At 50.5% G+C, this 18,390-nt stretch overlaps 1 protein-coding gene across 2 annotated transcripts in view; it reads right to left on the reverse strand.

Annotated features, from left to right (window-relative positions):
- SMPD4 (sphingomyelin phosphodiesterase 4) overlaps positions 1-18,390 on the reverse strand; it is a 181,399-nt gene that overhangs the window by 52,379 nt on the left and 110,630 nt on the right. The window lies entirely within an intron of this gene.

Below are 18,390 nucleotides of genomic sequence, written 5' to 3' on the forward strand. Positions count from 1 at the left end.
TGCAGCACCGATTGAGCAAACAGGAGGTCCTCCTCAGCCAGGGTATCAAACTTATAGAACTTTGCAAAGGTGTTTGACCCCGACCAAGTAGCAGCTCGGCACAGCTGTAGTGCCGAGACCCTTCGGGCAGCCGCCCAAGATGAGCCCACCTTCCTAGTGGAATGGGCCTTAACCGATTTTGGTAACGGCAATCCTGCCGTAGAATGCGCCTGCTGAGTCGTGTTACAGATCCAGCGAGCAATAGTCTGCTTTGAAGCAGGGCCGCCAACCTTGTTGGCTGCATACAGGACAAACAGTGCTTCTGTTTTTCTGATCCTAGCTGTTCTGGCCACGTAAATCTTCAAAGCCCTGACCACGTCAAGGGACTCGGTATCCTCCAAGTCACGTGTAGCCACAGGCACGACAATAGGTTGGTTCATATGAAATTCCGAAACTCGCCTAGCCGAAGCCAAGGCTAACAACATGACCACCTTCCAAGTGAGATATTTCAACTCCACTGTTTTAAGTGGTTCAAACCAATGTGACTTAAGAAAACTTAACACTACGTTAAGGTCCAAAGGCGCCACCAAAGGTACAAAAGGAGGCTGAATATGCAGTACTCCCTTCACAAAAGTCTGTACTTCAGGCAGAGAGGCCAATTCCTTTTGAAAGAAAATGGATAAGGCCTAAATCTGAACTTTAATGGAGCCTAATTTTAGGCCCAAATTCACTCCAGTTTGTAGGAAGTGAAGAAAGCGGCCTAGATGGAATTCTTCCGTAGGAGCATTCCTGGCCTCACACCAAGAAACATATTTTCTCCATAATCGGTGATAATGTTTAGAGGTCACGTCCTTCCTAGCCTTTATCAGCGTAGGAATGACCTCATCCGGAATACCTTTTTCCGCTAGGATCCGGCGTTCAACCGCCATGCCGTCAAACGCACCCGCGGTAAGTCTTGGAACAGACAGGGACCCTGTTGCAACAGGTCCTGTCTTAGAGGAAGAGGCCACGGATCTTCTGTGAGCATTTCCTGCAGATCCGGATACCAGGTCCTTCGTGGCCAATCCAGAACAATGAATATTGTTCTCACTCCCTTTTTCTTTATAATTCTCAACACCTTGGGTATGAGAGGAAGAGGAGGAAATACATAGACCGACTGGAACACCCACGGTGTCACTACGGCGTCCACAGCTACCGCCTGAGGGTCTCTTGACCTGGCGCAATACCTTTGTAGCTTTTTGTTGAGACGGGACGCCATCATGTCTATTTGGGGCAGTCCCCACCGACTTGCAATCTGTGCAAAGACTTCCTGATAAAGTCCCCACTCTCCCAGATGCAGGTCGTGTCTGCTGAGGAAATCTGCTTCCCAGTTGTCCACTCCCGGAATGAACACTGCTGACAGTGCGCTTACATGATTCTCCGCCCAGCGAAGAATTCTGGTGGCTTCCGCCATCGCCACTCTGCTCCTTGTGCCGCCTTGGCGGTTAACATGAGCTACTGCGGTGACGTTGTCTGACTGAATCAGAACTGGTCGGTCACAAAGTAAGGTCTCCGCTTGACGTAGGGCGTTGTATATGGCCCTTAGTTCCAGGATGTTGATGTGAAGACAAGTCTCTTGACTTGACCAAAGGCCTTGGAAATTTCTTCCCTGTGTGACTGCTCCCCAACCTCGGAGGCTCGCGTCCGTGGTCACCAGGATCCAATCCTGAATGCCGAACCTGCGGCCCTCTAGAAGGTGAGCACTCTGCAGCCACCACAGGAGAGATACCCTGGCCCTGGGGGACAGGGTGATCCGCTGATGCATGTGCAGATGTGACCCGGACCATTTGTCCAATAGGCCCCATTGGAAAGTCCTTGCATGGAACCTGCCGAAGGGAATGGCTTCGTATGTCGCCACCATTTTTCCCAGGACTTGAGTGCAATGATGTATTGACACTTGTTTCGGCTTCAACAGGTTCTTGACTAGAGTCATGCGTTCCTGCGCTCTATCGGAAGAAAACCCCTTTTCTGGTCTGTGTCCAGAATCATGCCCAAGAAGGGCAGGCGAGTCGTAGGATTCAGCTGCGACTTTGGAATATTGAGAATCCAGCCGTGTCGCTGTAACACTCTCAGTGAAAGGGATACGCTGTTTTGCAACTTCTCCCGTGATCTCGCTTTTATGAGATCGTCCAAGTACTGGATAATTGTGACACCCTGCTTGCGCAGGAGCACCATAATTTCCGCAATTACCTTGGTGAAAATTCTCGGGGCCGTGGAAAGCCCAAACGGCAACGTCTGAAATTGGTAATGACAATACTGATTCGCAAATCTCAGGTACGCCTGATGAGGAGGATATATGGGAACATGCAGGTATACATCCTTTATGTCCAGCGATACCATAAAATCCCCCCCTTCCAGGCTGGCGATGACCGCTCTGAGTGATTTCATCTTGAACTTGAACCGTTTTAAGTAAAGGTTCAGGGATTTTAAATTCAAAATGGGTCTGACCGAACCGTCCGGTTTCGGGACCACAAACAGGGTTGAGTAGTACCCCTTCCCTCACTGAAGCAGGGGAACCTCGGCCACCACTTGTTGAAGAAACAATTTTTGAATCGCATGTAACACTATCTCCCTTTCCAGGAAAGAAGTTGGTAGCGCCGATTTGAAAAACCGGCGAGGAGGCACCTCTTCGAATTCCAGCTTGTATCCCTGGGAAACAATTTCTATTGCCCAGGAATCCACCTGTGAGTGAACCCAGATGTGGCTGAAAAGTCGAAGACGTGCTCCCACTGGAGCGGACTCCCTCAGGGGAGCCCCAGCGTCATGCGGTGGATTTTGCAGAGGCCGGGGAGGACTTCTGTTCCTGGGAACTAGCTGTGTTGTGCAGCTTTCTCTGACGTCCTAGTGGATGCTGGGAACTCCGTAAGGACCATGGGGAATAGATGGGCTCCGCAGGAGACTGGGCACTCTAAAAGAAAGATTAGGTACTATCTGGTGTGCACTGGCTCCTCCCTCTATGCCCCTCCTCCAGACCTCAGTTAGAATCTGTGCCCGGCCAGAGCTGGGTGCTCCTAGTGGGCTCTCCTGAGCTTGCTAGAAAGAAAGTATTTGTTAGGTTTTTTATTTTCAGTGAGATCTGCTGGCAACAGACTCACTGCTATGTGGGACTGAGGGGAGAGAAGCAAACCTACCTGCTTGCAGCTAGCTTGTGCTTCTTAGACTACTGGACACCATTAGCTCCAGAGGGTTCGAACACAGGGCCTGACCTCGATCGTCCGTTCCCGGAGCCGCGCCGCCGTCCCCCTTGCAGAGCCAGAAGACAGAAGAACGATGAAATCAGCGGCAGAAGACTCCTGTCTTCATTAAGGTAGCGCACAGCACTGCAGCTGTGCGCCATTGCTCCCACAGCACACCACACACTCCGGTCACTGTAGGGTGCAGGGCGCTGGGGGGCGCCCTGGGCAGCAATTATATTACCTTTGGCAAAAAAAATACACATAATACAGTCAGTAACTGTATATGTGTAAAACCCCCGCCATTAAGTTACAAAAAACGCGGGACAGAAGCCCGCCGCTGAGGGGGCGGGGCCTTCTTCCTCAGCACACCAGCGCCATTTTCCTTTCACAGCTCCGCTGGAAGCACGCTCCCCAGGCTCTCCCCTGCAGTATCCAGGTGCAAGACGGGTTAAAAAGAGAGGGAGGGCACATAAAATTAGGCGCAAATCGATACAAATAAGCAGCTATTGGGAAAATCACTTATTAGCAGTGTAAATCCCTGTGTTATATAGCGCTGTGGTGTGTGCTGGCATACTCTCTCTCTGTCTCCCCAAAGGACTTTGTGGGGTCCTGTCCTCAGTCTGAGCATTCCCTGTGTGTGTGCGGTGTGTCAGTACGGCTGTGTCGACATGTTTGATGAGGAGGGTTACGTGGAGGCGGAGCAGGGGCAGATACATGTGGTGTCACCCCCGACGGGGCCGACACCTGATTGGATGGATATGTGGAAGGTCTTAACCGACAGTGTCAACTCCTTACATAAAAGGTTCGATGACGCAGCAGCCTTGGGACAGCCGGGGTCTCAGCCCGCGCCTGCCCAGGCGACTCAGAAGCCGTCAGGGGCTCAAAAACGCCCGCTAGCTCTGATGGTAGACACAGATGTCGACACGGAGTCTGACTCCAGTGTAGATGAGGATGAGACAAATGTACAGTCTTCAGAAGCCATCCGATGCATGATTACTGCAATGAAAGATGTATTTCACATTTCTGATATTAACCCGGTTACCACCAAAAGGGGTATTATGTTTGGGGAGAAAAAGCAGCCAGTGACTTATCCCCCATCTGATGAATTAAATGATTTGTGTGAAGAAGCGTGGAGTTCCCCTGATAAGAAACTAGTGATTTCTAAGAGGTTACTGATGGCGTACCCTTTCCCGCCAACGGACAGGTTACGTTGGGAAACATCCCCTAAGGTGGACAAGGCGCTAACACGCTTATCTAAAAGGGTGGCACTGCCGTCTCAGGATACGGCCGCCCTAAAGGATCCTGCGGATAGAAAGCAGGAAGCTATCCTGAAGTCTGTGTATACACACTCTGGTACTCTACTGAGACCTGCTATTGCTTCAGCCTGGATGTGTAGTGCTGCAGCAGCATGGACTGATACCCTGTCAGACAACATTGATTCCCTCGACAGGGATACTATTTTGCTAACCATCGAACATATAAAAGACGTCGTCTTATATATGCGGGAAGCACAGAGGGACATTTGCCTGCTGGCATCTAGAATTAATGCAATGTCCATTTCTGCCAGGAGAGTATTATGGACTCGGCAGTGGACAGGTGATGCTGATTCTAAAAAACACATGGAGGTTTTGCCTTATAAGGGTGAGGAATTATTTGGGGACGGTCTCTCGGACCTCGTATCCACAGCAACTGCTGGGAAGTCGACTTTTTTACCTCAGGTTCCCTCACAGCCTAAGAAAGCACCGTATTATCAAATGCAGTCCTTTCGGCCTCAGAAAGGCAAGCGGGTTAGAGGCGCATCCTTTCTGGCCAGAGGCAAGGGTAGAGGAAAGAAGCTGCACCAGGCAGCCAGTTCCCAGGAACAAAAATCCTCCCCTGCTTCCATTAAGTCCACCGCATGACGTTGGGGCTCCACAGGCGGAGCCAGGTGCGGTGGGGGCGCGTCTCCGAAACTTCAGCAACTAGTGGGTTCGCTCACAAGTGGATCTATGGGCTGTACAAATTGTATCACAGGGATCCAAGCTGGAGTTCGAGGCGACTCCCCCTCGCAGTTACCTCAAATCAGCCTTGCCAGCTGCTCCCAGGGAAAGGGAGGTAGTACTGGCGGCAATTCACAAGCTGTACCTCCAGCAGGTGATAATCAAGGTCCCCCTCCTTCAACAGGGCAGGGGTTACTATTCCACAATGTTTGTGGTACCGAAACCGGACAGTTCGGTGAGACCCATCCTGAATTTAAAATCCTTGAACACTTATATAAAGAAGTTCAAGTTCAAAATGGAATCGCTCAGGGCGGTTATTGCAAGCCTGGAAGAGGGGGATTTTATGGTGTCGCTGGACATCAAGGATGCTTACTTGCATGTCCCCATTTTCCCACCTCACCAGGAGTACCTCAGGTTTGTGATACAGAACTGTCATTACCAATTCCAGACGTTGCCGTTTGGTCTCTCCACGGCTCCGAGAATATTAACCAAGGTAATGGCCGAAATGATGATACTCCTTCGAAGAAAGGGAGTTATAATTATCCCGTACTTGGACGATCTCCTCATAAAGGCGAGGTCCAAAGAGCAGTTGTTGGTCAGCGTAGCACTCTCTCAGGAAGTGTTGCAACAGCATGGCTGGATTCTGAATATCCCAAAGTCGCAGCTGATTCCTACGACGCGTCTGCTTTTCCTGGGAATGATTCTGGACACAGAACAGAAGAAGGTGTTTCTCGAGGAGGAGAAGGCCCAGGAATTGTCATCTCTGGTCAGGGACCTACTGAAACCAAAACAGGTGTCGGTGCATCACTGCACGCGAGTCCTGGGAAAGATGGTGGCTTCTTATGAAGCAATTCCCTTCGGCAGGTTCCATGCAAGTATCTTTCAGATCTGTTGGACAAATGGTCCGGATCGCATCTTCAGATGCATCGGTTGATCACCCTGTCCCCAAGGGCCAGGGTGTCTCTGCTGTGGTGGCTGCAGAGTGCTCATCTTCTCGAGGGACGCAGGTTCGGCATACAGGACTGGATCCTGGTGACCACGGATGCAAGCCTCCGAGGATGGGGGGGCAGTCACTCAGGGAAGAAACTTCCAAGGACAGTGGTCAAGTCTGGAGACTTCTCTACACATAAATATATTGGAACTAAGGGCCATCTACAACGCCCGAGTCAAGCAGAGCCCCTGCTTCAAAACCAATCTGTACTGATTCAGTCAGACAACATCACTGCGGTCGCCCATGTAAACCGCCAGGGCGGCACAAGAAGCAGGATGGCAATGGCAGAAGCCACAAGGATTCTTCGATGGGCGGAGAATCACGTGCTAGCACTGTCAGCAGTGTTCATTCCGGGAGTGGACAACTGGGAAGCAGACTTCCTCAGCAGGCACGACCTCCACCCGGGAGAGTGGGGACTTCATCAAGAAGTCTTCACACAGATTGTAAATCGTTGGGAACTGCCACAGGTGGACATGATGGCGTCTCGCCTCAACAAAAAGCTAAAAAAATATTGCGCCAGGTCACGGGACCCTCAGGCGATAGCTGTGGATGCACTAGTGACACCGTGGGTGTACCAGTCGGTTTATGTGTTCCCTCCTCTTCCTCTCATACCCAAGGTACTGAGGATAGTAAGAAATAGAGGAGTAAGAACTATACTCATCGTTCCGGATTGGCCAAGAAGAACTTGGTACCCAGAACTACAAGAAATTATCTCAGAGGACCCATGGCCTCTGCCTCTCAGACAGGACCTGTTACAGCAGGGGCCCTGTCTGTTCCAAGACTTACCGCGGCTGCGTTTGACGGCATGGCGGTTGAACGCCGGATCCTAGCGGAAAAGGGCATTCCGGATGAAGTTATTCCTACCCTAATAAAGGATAGGAAAGACGTGACAGCAAACCATTATCACCGTATATGGCGAAAATATGTTGCTTGGTGTGAGGCCAGGAAGGCCCCTACAGAGGAATTCCAGCTGGGTCGATTCCTGGGGTGGTAGTCATGTGACCGCCGGTCGGCTGACCGACAGTCACATGACCTCCTCCGTGAGCCCGACGGCTCACTATCCCGATGGTCGGCATGCCGACCAACAGGGACTATTTCCACTCGTGGGTGTCCACGACACCCATAGAGTGGGAATAGAACCCGTGGCGACCGCAGGTCGCCACCGAGCCCGCAGCGAGCCCGCAAGGGGCTTGCTGCATTCGCCCCTCCCCGCCGGGATCCCGGCGTCGGTATGCTGCCGGGATCCCGGCGTCAGTAAGGTGACCGGCGGTCAGGAGACCGCCGGTCACCCGTACTACACCGCGATTCCTGCACTTCCTACAGTCAGGAGTGACTATGGGCCTAAAATTAGGATCCATAAAGGTCCAGATTTCGGCCCTATCTATTTTCTTTCAAAAAGAACTGGCTTCTCTGCCTGAAGTTCAGACGTTTGTTAAGGGAGTGCTGCATATTCAGCCCCCTTTTGTGCCTCCAGTGGCACCATGGGATCTTAACGTTGTGTTGGATTTCCTGAAATCACACTGGTTTGAGCCACTTAAGACCGTGGAGCTAAAGAATCTCACGTGGAAGGTGGTCATGCTGTTGGCCTTGGCTTCAGCTAGGCGTGTGTCAGAATTGGCGGCTTTGTCATGTAAAAGCCCGTATCTGATCTTCCATATGGACAGGGCAGAATTGAGGACTCGTCCCCAATTTCTCCCAAAGGTGGTATCAGCGTTTCATTTGAACCAACCTATTGTGGTACCTGCGGCTACTTGGGACTTGGAGGCTTCCAAGTTGCTGGACGTAGTCAGGGCTTTGAAAATCTATGTAGCCAGGACGGCTGGAGTCAGGAAAACTGACTCGCTGTTTATCCTGCATGCACCCAACAAACTGGGTGCTCCGGCTTCAAAGCAAACTATTGCGCGCTGGATCTGTAACACGATTCAGCAAGCTCATTCTGCGGCAGGGTTACCGCATCCTAAATCAGTAAAAGCCCATTCCACAAGGAAGGTGGGCTCTTCTTGGGCGGCTGCCCGAGGGGTCTCGGCTTTACAGCTTTGCCGAGCTGCTACTTGGTCGGGTTCAAACACATTTGCTAAATTCTACAAGTTTGATACCCTGGCTGAGGAGGACCTTGCCTTTGCTCATTCGGTGCTGCAGAGTCATCCGCACTCTCCCGCCCGTTTGGGAGCTTTGGTATAATGCCCATGGTCCTTACGGAGTTCCCAGCATCCACTAGGACGTCAGAGAAAATAAGAATTTAATCACCGGTAATTCTATTTCTCGTAGTCCGTAGTGGATGCTGGGCGCCCGTCCCAAGTGCGGACTCTCTGCAATACATGTATATAGTTATTGCTTAACTAAAGGGTTATTGTTTTGAGCCATCTGTTACTGAGGCTCAGTTGTTGTTCATACTGTTAACTGGGTATGGTTATCACAAGTTGTACAGTGTGATTGGTGTGGCTGGTATGAGTCTTACCCTGGATTCCAAATCCTTTCCTTGTTGTGTCAGCTCTTCCGGGCACAGTTTCCTTAACTGAGGTCTGGAGGAGGGGCATAGAGGGAGGAGCCAGTGCACACCAGATAGTACCTAATCTTTCTTTTAGAGTGCCCAGTCTCCTGCGGAGCCCGTCTATTCCCCATGGTCTTTACGGAGTTCCCAGCATCCACTACGGACTACGAGAAATAGAATTACCGGTGAGTAAATTCTTATTTTTTTCCTCTGCCCTTATCCCTGGCAAGAAAGGACGACCCACGTACTCTTTTGCTTGTATTTGAACGAAAGAACTGCATTTGATAATGAGGCGCTTTCTTAGATTGTGAGGGAATATAAGGCAAAAAATTCGATTTACCTGCCGTAGCTGTGGAGACGAGGTCCGAGAGGCCCTCTCCAAACAATTCCTCACCCTTGTAAGGCAAATACTCCATATGCCTCTTTGAGTCGGCATCACCCGTCCACTGTCGGGTCCATAAGACTCGCCTAGCAGAAATGGACATAGCGTTTATTCTGGAACCCAGTAAACTAATGTCTCTTTGAGCATCCCTCATATATAAGACAGCATCTTTTATATGCCCTAGGGTCATTAAAATGGTATCCTTATCAAGGGTCTCAATATCCGCTGATAAGGAATCTGTCCATGCTGCTACAGCACTACAAACCCAGGCCGACGCAATTGCCGGTCTGAGTAACGTACCAGAATGTGTGTAAATGGACTTCAAGGTAACCTCCTGCTTGCGGTCAGCAGGATCCTTGAGGGTAGCCGTATCTTGGGATGGGAGCGCTATCTTTTTTGATAAGCGTGTCAAAGCTTTGTCTACCCTAGGGAAGGATTCCCACCGTATTCTGTCCTGTGACAGGAAAGGATACGCTATTAGAATCCTTTTGGGAATCTGCAGTGTTTTGTCTGGAGTTTCCCACGCTTTTTCGCATAATTCGTTCAGCTCATGTGAAGAGGGAAAGGTGACCTCAGGTTTCTTTCCCTTATACATGTGTACCCTCGTGTCAGGGACAGGGGGTTCCTCAGTGATATGCAAAACATCTTTAATTGCGATAATCATATATCGAATACATTTAGCCACCCTTGGCTGCAATTTTGCATCATCGTAGTCGACACTGGAGTCTGAATCCGTGTCGGTATCTGTGGCAACTATTTGGGATAGTGGGCGCTTCTGAGACCCCGAAGGTCCCGGCGACATTGGGACAGACATGGGTTGACTCCCTGACTGTACCCTAGCTTCAGCTTTGTCTAATCTTTTGTGCAATAAATTAACATTAGCACTTAAAACATTCCACATATCCATCCAGTCAGGTGTCGGCGCTGCCGACGGAGACCTAATATTCATACACTCCCCCTCCTCCTTAGGTGAGCCTTCAACCTCAGACATGTCGACACACGCGTACCGACACACCACACACACACACACACACACACACACACACACACACACACACACAGGGAAGCTCTTTTCTGAAGACAGGTTCCCCACCAGGCCCTTTGGAGAGACAGAGAGAGAGTATGCCAGCACACACCCCAGCGCTATATGACCCAGGAAAAAACACAGAATGTTTACCCAGTAGTGCTTTTGTAGCATGTATATGCGCCAATTATGTGCCCCCCCCTCTTCTTTAAAACCCTCTTTCACAGTGTGTCAAGCAGGGGAGAGTCCGGGGAGCTTCCTCTCAGCGGTGCTGTGGAGAAAAAATGGCGCTGGTGAGTGCTGAGGGAGAAGCCCCGCCCCCTTGGCGGCGGGCTTCTGTCCCGCTCAAATTTCTTAATAACATGGCGGAAGCTCTTTTTATACATGTACAGTGCCCAGCTGTACATGTATATATGTGTATTTGCCACAGGAGGTGATTATTGCTGCCCAGGGCGCCCCCCCCCCCTGCGCCCTGCACCCTTACAGTGACCGAAGTGTGTGAGGTGAATGAGAGCAATGGCGCACAGCTTCACTGCTGTGCGTTACCTCTATGAAGATCAAGGTGTCTTCTGCCGCCTCTGAAGTCTTTTCCTCACATACTCACCCGGCTTCTCTCTTCCGGCTCTGCGAGGAGGACGGCGGGGCGGCAAGGGTGAGACCTGCGTACCGATACCTCTGGAGCTAATGGTGTCCAGTATCCTAAGAAACAGAGCCCTGAAACTCAGAGAAGTGGGTCTGTTTCTCTCTCTTCAGTCCCTCGATGCAGGGAGCCTGTTGCCAGCAGGCTCTCTGAAAATAAAAAACCTAACTAAAATACTTTCTTTTACAGGAAACTCAGGAGAGCTCCCTGAAAGCACCCAGTCTCCACTGGGCACAGTATCAAACTGAGGTCAGGAGGAGGGGCATAGAGGGAGGAGCCAGTGCACACCCAGATCCAAAGTCTTTCTTAAAGTGCCCATGTCTCCTGCGGAGCCCGTCTATCCCCATGGTCCTTATGGAGTCCCAGCATCCTCTAGAACGTTAGAAAAAAAAGGACTATAAAAATAAAATAAAAAGCTTTGGCTGCTAAAAATAATGATTTACTCACCGGTAATTCTATTTCTCGTAGTCCGTAGTTGATGCTGGGAACTCCGAAAGGACCATGGGGAATAGCGGGCTCCGAAGGAGGCTGGGCACTCTAGAAAGATTTATGACTACCTGGTGTGCACTGGCTCCTCCCACTATGACCCTCCTCCAAGCCTCAGTTAGGACACCGTGCCCGGACGAGCAGACATAATAAGGAAGGATTTAGAATCCCGGGTAAGACTCTTACCAGCCACACCGTACAACTCGTGATACTATATCCAGTTTGACAGTATGAAAACTGAGCCTCTCAACAGATCGCTCAACAATAACCCTTTAGTTAACAGTAACTATGTACAAGTATTGCAGACAATCCGCACTTGGGATGGGCGCCCAGCATCCACTACGGACTACGAGAAATAGAATTACCGGTGAGTAAATTCTTATTTTCTCTAACGTCCTAGTGGATGCTGGGAACTCCGAAAAGGACCATGGGGATTATACCAAAGCTCCCAAACGGGCGGGAGAGTGCGGATGACTCTGTAGCACCGAATGAGAGAACTCCAGGTCCTCCTCAGCCAGGGTATCAAATTTGTAGAATTTTGCAAATGTGTTTGCCCCTGACCAAGTAGCTGCTCGGCAAAGTTGTAAAGCCGAGACCCCTCGGGCAGCCGCCCAAGATGAGCCCACCTTCCTTGTGGAATGGGCATTTACAGATTTTGGCTGTGGTATGCCTGCCACAGAATGTGCAAGCTGAATTGTACTACAAATCCAGCGAGCAATAGACTGCTTAGAAGCAGGAGCACCCAGCTTGTTGGGTGCATACAGGATAAACAACGAGTCAGTTTTCCTGACTCCAGCCGTCCTGGAAACATATATTTTCAGGGCCCTGACAACGTCTAGCAACTTGGAGTCCTCCAATTCACTAGTAGCCGCCGGCACCACAATAGGCTGGTTCAGGTGAAACGCTGACACCACCTTAGGGAGAAATTGAGGACGAGTCCTCAACTCTGCCCTATCCATATGGAAAATCAGATAAGGGCTTTTACATGATAAAGCCGCTAATTCTGACACTCGCCTGGCTGAAGCCAAGGCTAACAACATGACCACTTTCCACGTGAGATATTTCAGATCCACGGTTTTTAGTGGCTCAAACCAATGTGATTTTAAGAAACTCAACATCACGTTGAGATCCCAAGGTGCCACAGGAGGCACAAACGGGGGCTGAAATGCAGCACTCCTTTTACAAAAGTCTGAACTTCAGGTACTGAAGCTAGTTCTTTTTGAAAGAAAATCGACAGAGCAGAGATCTGTACTTTAATGGAGCCTAGTTTTAGGCCCATATCCACTCCTGCTTGCAGGAAATGCAGAAATCGACCTAGTTGAAATTCCTCTGTTGGGGCCTTATTGGCCTCGCACCATGCAACATATTTTCGCCATATGCGGTGATAATGCGTTGCCGTAACATCTTTCCTGGCCTTAATAAGCGTAGGAATGACTTCTTCCGGAATACCCTTTTCCTTTAGGATCCGGTGTTCAACCGCCATGCCGTCAAACGCAGCCGCGGTAAGTCTTGGAACAGACAGGGCCCCTGCTGTATCAGGTCCTGTCTGAGCGGTAGAGGCCACGGGTCCTCTGAGAGCATCTCTTGAAGTTCCGGGTACCACGCTCGTCTTGGCCAATCCGGAACCACGAGAATTGTGTTTACTCCTCGCTTTCTTATTATTCTCAATACCTTTGGAATGAGAGGCAGAGGAGGGAACACATAAACCGACTGGTACACCCACGGTGTCACTAGAGCGTCCACAGCTATCGCCTGAGGGTCCCTTGACCTGGCGCAATATCTTTTTAACTTTTTGTTGAGACGGGACGCCATCATGTCCACCTGTGGTTTTTCCCAACGGTTTACCAGCATCTGGAAGACTTCTGTGTGAAGTCCCCACTCTCCCGGGTGGAGGTCGTGTCTGCTGAGGAAGTCTGCTTCCCAGTTGTCCACTCCCGGAATGAACACTGCTGACAGTGCTAGTACATGATTCTCCGCCCATCGGAGAATTCTTGTGGCTTCTGCCATCGCCATCCTGCTTCTTGTGCCGCCCTGTCGATTTACATGGGCGACTGCCGTGATGTTGTCTGACTGGATCAGCACCGGCTGGTGTAGGAGCAGGGCTTTTGCTCGACTTAGGGCATTGTAGATGGCCCTTAGTTCCAGAATATTTATGTGAAGGGAAGTCTCCTGACTCGACCATAGTCCTTGGAAGTTTCTTCCCTGTATGACTGCCCCCCAGCCTCGAAGGCTGGCATCCGTGGTCACCAGGACCCAGTCCTGTATTCCGAACCTGCGGCCCTCTAGAAGATGGGCACTCTGCAGCCACCACAGTAGAGACACCCTGGTTCTTGGAGACAGGGTTATTAAGCGATGCATCTGAAGATGCGATCCGGACCCCTGGTCCAACAGGTCCCACTGAAAGATTCTGGCATGGAACCTGCCGAAGGGAATTGCTTCGTAAGAAGCCACCATCTTCCCCAGGACCCGTGTGCAGCGATGCACTGATACTTGTTTTGGTTTCAGGAGGTCTCTGACTAGAGATGACAACTCCCTGGCTTTCTCCTCCGGGAGAAACACTTTCTTCTGGACTGTATCCAGAATCATACCCAGGAACAGTAGCCGTGTCGTCGGAACCAGCTGTGACTTTGGGATATTCAGAATCCAGCCGTGCTGGTGCAGCACCTCCTGAGATAGTACTACTCCCACCAACAACTGTTCCTTGGACCTCGCTTTTATTAGGAGATCGTCCAAGTACGGGATAATTAAAACTCCCTTTCTTCGAAGGAGTATCATCATTTCCGCCATAACCTTGGTAAATACCCTCGGTGCCGTGGACAGTCCAAACGGCAGCGTCTGGAATTGGTAATGGCAATCCTGTACCACAAATCTGAGGTACTCCTGGTGAGGATGGTAAATGGGGACATGTAGGTAAGCATCCTTGATGTCCAGGGATACCATGTAATCCCCCTCGTCCAGGCTTGCAATAACCGCCCTGAGCGATTCCATCTTGAACTTGAATTTCTTTATGTACGTGTTCAAGGATTTCAAATTTAGAATGGGTCTCACCGAACCGTCCGGTTTCGGTACCACAAATAGTGTGGAATAATAACCCCGGCCTTGTTGAAGTAGGGGTACCTTGATTATCACCTGCTGGGAATACAGCTTGTGAATTGCCGCTAGCACCGCCTCCCTGTCTGAGGGAGCAATCGGCAAGGCAGATTTTAGGAATCGGTGGGGTGGGGACGCCTCGAATTCCAGCTTGTACCCCTGAGATACTATTTGCAGGATCCAGGGATCCACCTGTGAGCGAACCCACTGATCGCTGAAATTTTTGAGGCGACCCCCCACCGTACCTGGCTCCGCCTGTGGAGCCCCACCGTCATGCGGCGGACTTGGAAGAAGAAGCGGGGGAGGAGTTTTGCTCCTGGGAACCTGCTGTTTGTTGCAGCCTTTTTCCCCTACCTCTGCCTCTGGACAGAAAAGACCCGCCTTTTCCACGCCTGTTTTTCTGGGTCCGAAAGGACTGAACCTGATAAAACGGCACCTTCTTAGGCGGTGAGGGGACATGGGGTAAAAATGCTGACTTCCCAGACGTTGCTGTGGAAACTAGGTCCGAGAGACCATCCCCAAATAATTCCTCACCCTTATAAGGCAACACTTCCATGTGCTTTTTAGAATCTGCATCTCCTGTCCACTGGCGAGTCCATAAGCCTCTCCTAGCAGAAATGGACAATGCACTTACTTTAGATGCCAGTCGGCAGATTTCCCTCTGTGCATCTCTCATATATAAGACTGAGTCTTTTATATGGTCTATGGTTAACAGGATCGTGTCTCTGTCTAATGTGTCAATATTTTCTGACAGTTTATCTGACCAAGCAGCGGCAGCACTGCACATCCAAGCTGACGCAATAGCTGGCCTAAGTATAATGCCTGTGTGTGTATATACAGACTTCAGTATCGCCTCCTGCTTTCTATCAGCAGGTTCCTTGAGGGCGGCCGTATCCTGAGACGGTAGTGCCACCTTTTTAGACAAACGTGTGAGCGCTTTATCCACTCTAGGGGGTGTTTCCCAACGTGACCTATCCTCTGGCGGGAAAGGGAACGCCATTAGTACCTTCTTAGGAATTACCAATTTTTTATCAGGGAAAGCCCACGCTTCTTCACACACTTCATTTAATTCATCTGATGGGGGAAAAACTACGGGTAGTTTTTTCTCTCCAAACATAATACCCTTTTTAGTGGTACCAGTAGTTATATCAGAAATGTTTAACACCTCTTTCATTGCCTCAATCATACAGTGAATGGCCTTAGTGGCATCAGGTTTGACTCATCGTCGTCGACACTGGCGTCAGTATCAGTGTCGACATCTGGGTCTGCTTGAGGTAGCGGGCGTTTTAGAGCCCCTGACGACCCATGCGACGCCTGGGCAGGCACGAGCTGAGAAGACGGCTGTCCCACATTTGGCATGTCGTCGATTTTCTTATATAGGGAGTCTATACGTGCACTCATTACTTTCCATAAGCCCATCCACTCAGGTGTCTGCCCCGCAGGGGGTGACATCCCTTCTAAAGGCATCTGCTCCGCCTCCACATCATTATCCTCATCAAACATGTCGACACAGCCGTACCGACACACCGCACACACACAAGGAATGCTCCGAATGAGGACAGGACCCACAAAAGCCCTTTGGGGGGACAGAGTGAGAGTATGCCAGCACACACCAGAGCGCTATATAATGCAGGGACTAACTGAGTTATGTCCCCTATAGCTGCTTTTTATATTATATATGTATTGCGCCCAATTTTAGTGCCCCCCCTCTCTGTTTTTACCCTGTTCTGACGTGTAGACTGCAGGGGAGAGCCAGGGAGCTTCCTTCCAGCGGATCTGTGAAGGAGAAATGGCGCCAGTGTGTCTGAGGGAGATAGCTCCGCCCCTTTTCCGCGGCCTATTCTCCCGCTTTTTTCAGGATTCTGGCAGGGGTATTTACCACATATATAGCCTCTAGGGCTATATATTGTGGTATTTTTGCCAGCCAAGGTGTTTTTATTGCAGCTCAGGGCGCCCCCCCCCCAAGCGCCCTGCACCCTCAGTGACCAGAGTGTGAAGTGTGCATGAGAAGCAATGGCGCACAGCTGCAGTGCTGTGCGCTACCTTGGTGAAGACTGATGTCTTCTGCCGCCGTTTTTCCGGACCTCTTCTTGCTTCTGGCTCTGTAAGGGGGACGGCGGCGCGGCTCCGGGACCGAACACCAAGGACTGGGCCTGCGGTCGATCCCTCTGGAGCTAATGGTGTCCAGTAGCCTAAGAATCCCAATCCGGCTGCAAGCAGGCGAGTTCGCTTCTTCTCCCCTTAGTCCCTCGCTGCAGTGAGCCTGTTGCCAGCAGGCCTCACTGAAAATAAAAAACCTAAAACTATACTTTCTTTCTAAGGGCTCAGGAGAGCCCCTAGTGTGCATCCAACCTCGGCCGGGCACGAAATCTAACTGAGGCTTGGAGGAGGGTCATAGTGGGAGGAGCCAGTGCACACCAGGTAGTCATAAATCTTTCTAGAGTGCCCAGCCTCCTTCGGAGCCCGCTATTCCCCATGGTCCTTTCGGAGTTCCCAGCATCCACTAGGACGTTAGAGAAAACCAGCAGCTCATTTGACCATGGTCCAGTTCCTGCCGCATTAAACAAAAAACTGAATTGCCTGAGTCAGGAGGCAGGGATATAGGGGACTGACCCGTTGCTTTCTGGGAGGCCGAAAGCTTTGATCGTTGGTGCCAATCCGCTGTCACTACCTCATATCTCAATGTTTATCCTGTGGATAACCTGTGGACCATGAAGGAGAAATGTGCTTTTCCCACCAGTAGCCTGTGCAATAACAGTATCCAACTCAGGCCCAAGAACACCCCCACCAAAGGAAAGCACTTCTAAAGGGGTGGTCTTCAGTATGCCGGCTGTCGGGATCCCGGCGCACAGTATACCGGCGCGGGAATCCCGACAGCCGGCATACCGACACTTATTCTCCCTCGTGGGGGATCCACGACCCCCCCCCCCCCCCCCCGGAGGGAGAATAAAATAGCGTAGCGCTCCACCGTGCCCGCAAGGGGCTCATTTGCGCTCGCCACACTGTCGGTAAGCTGGCGGTCGAGCTCCCGGCGCCGGTATGCTGGTCGCCGGGAGCCCGACCGCCGGCATACCATACCACACCCTTTCTAAAGAACACTTGGATTCTGCATCTAAGTGGACCCAAAGGGCCCTCTCCGAGCAGAAATGGCTGTAGCCACAATCCTGGATGCCACCTGGGCAACCACCTTGGGAGACTCTTCTCACTTAGTCACATGATCCGTCAGAAGACGATAAAGAGAAGCAAACTTGCAAGGGATAGAAAACTTCCCATCTGGTGTCTTCCAGGCTTCCTGAACAAGATTTGAAAGGTCTGAAGATGATAGGAATGTAAAAAACTCTTTTGCAACAACACTTGAAAGGGCCCACCACTTTTGCCTAGGTATCCAAATCTAAGTCCATGAACTGAAATTTGCCCTTGTCCGAAGAAACCTCCAACAGACCCTTGGAAGAAGGAAGACGTTTATAGGCCTCACGCAGCCTATGATACTCAAAGTACTGTTCTAAATAAGAGGAACCCTTCTCAAACCCGGAAGCCGCGAGCTCCATGGTACGAAGCCAGGGCAGATCAGACAAAGGCTGAGAAACCGCACCCACCTACTCATGGGGATGCAGTTTCTCAGTGTGACTATGCTGGTCAGCTCCCCTTCCCAGACAAAATTAAATATAACAAGATGATTTTTTATGTGTAGCTTAATTTACTATACTGGTCAGCTCATCTGTTACAAATAAATAATATCTAGCTACAGTGGGGCTGACACAGCAGCCCCCCCAAAATATGCCCAGCTCCTATGGGCACTTAGAACACACTGGCCTGCTGGGGGGTTTCAGAGGGGAGGGGCTTATGTTTAAAGCTACAGTTTAGTTTAAGTGCCAGCTCCTGTGGTCCCCATCAGCAACCCATGGTACCAGTGTCTCCCAGCCTGGATGAAAAAAAATAAAAAAATAAAACAAAAAACAAACAGCTGTCACTGACCCATGCTGGTTGGACAGTGGCATACATCAGTCGTGGGGGGAAAATTAGGAAGGATGAAAGTGTTCTTAAATGATGTCTGTGCACAAAGAAGGCATAAAAATGATTTTTTGTTCTCAGTGTAAATAATATGGTTACACA

Source organism: Pseudophryne corroboree, chromosome 1 (genome assembly GCF_028390025.1).
Source record: "Pseudophryne corroboree isolate aPseCor3 chromosome 1, aPseCor3.hap2, whole genome shotgun sequence".
Classification (NCBI taxonomy): Eukaryota; Metazoa; Chordata; class Amphibia; order Anura; family Myobatrachidae; genus Pseudophryne; species Pseudophryne corroboree.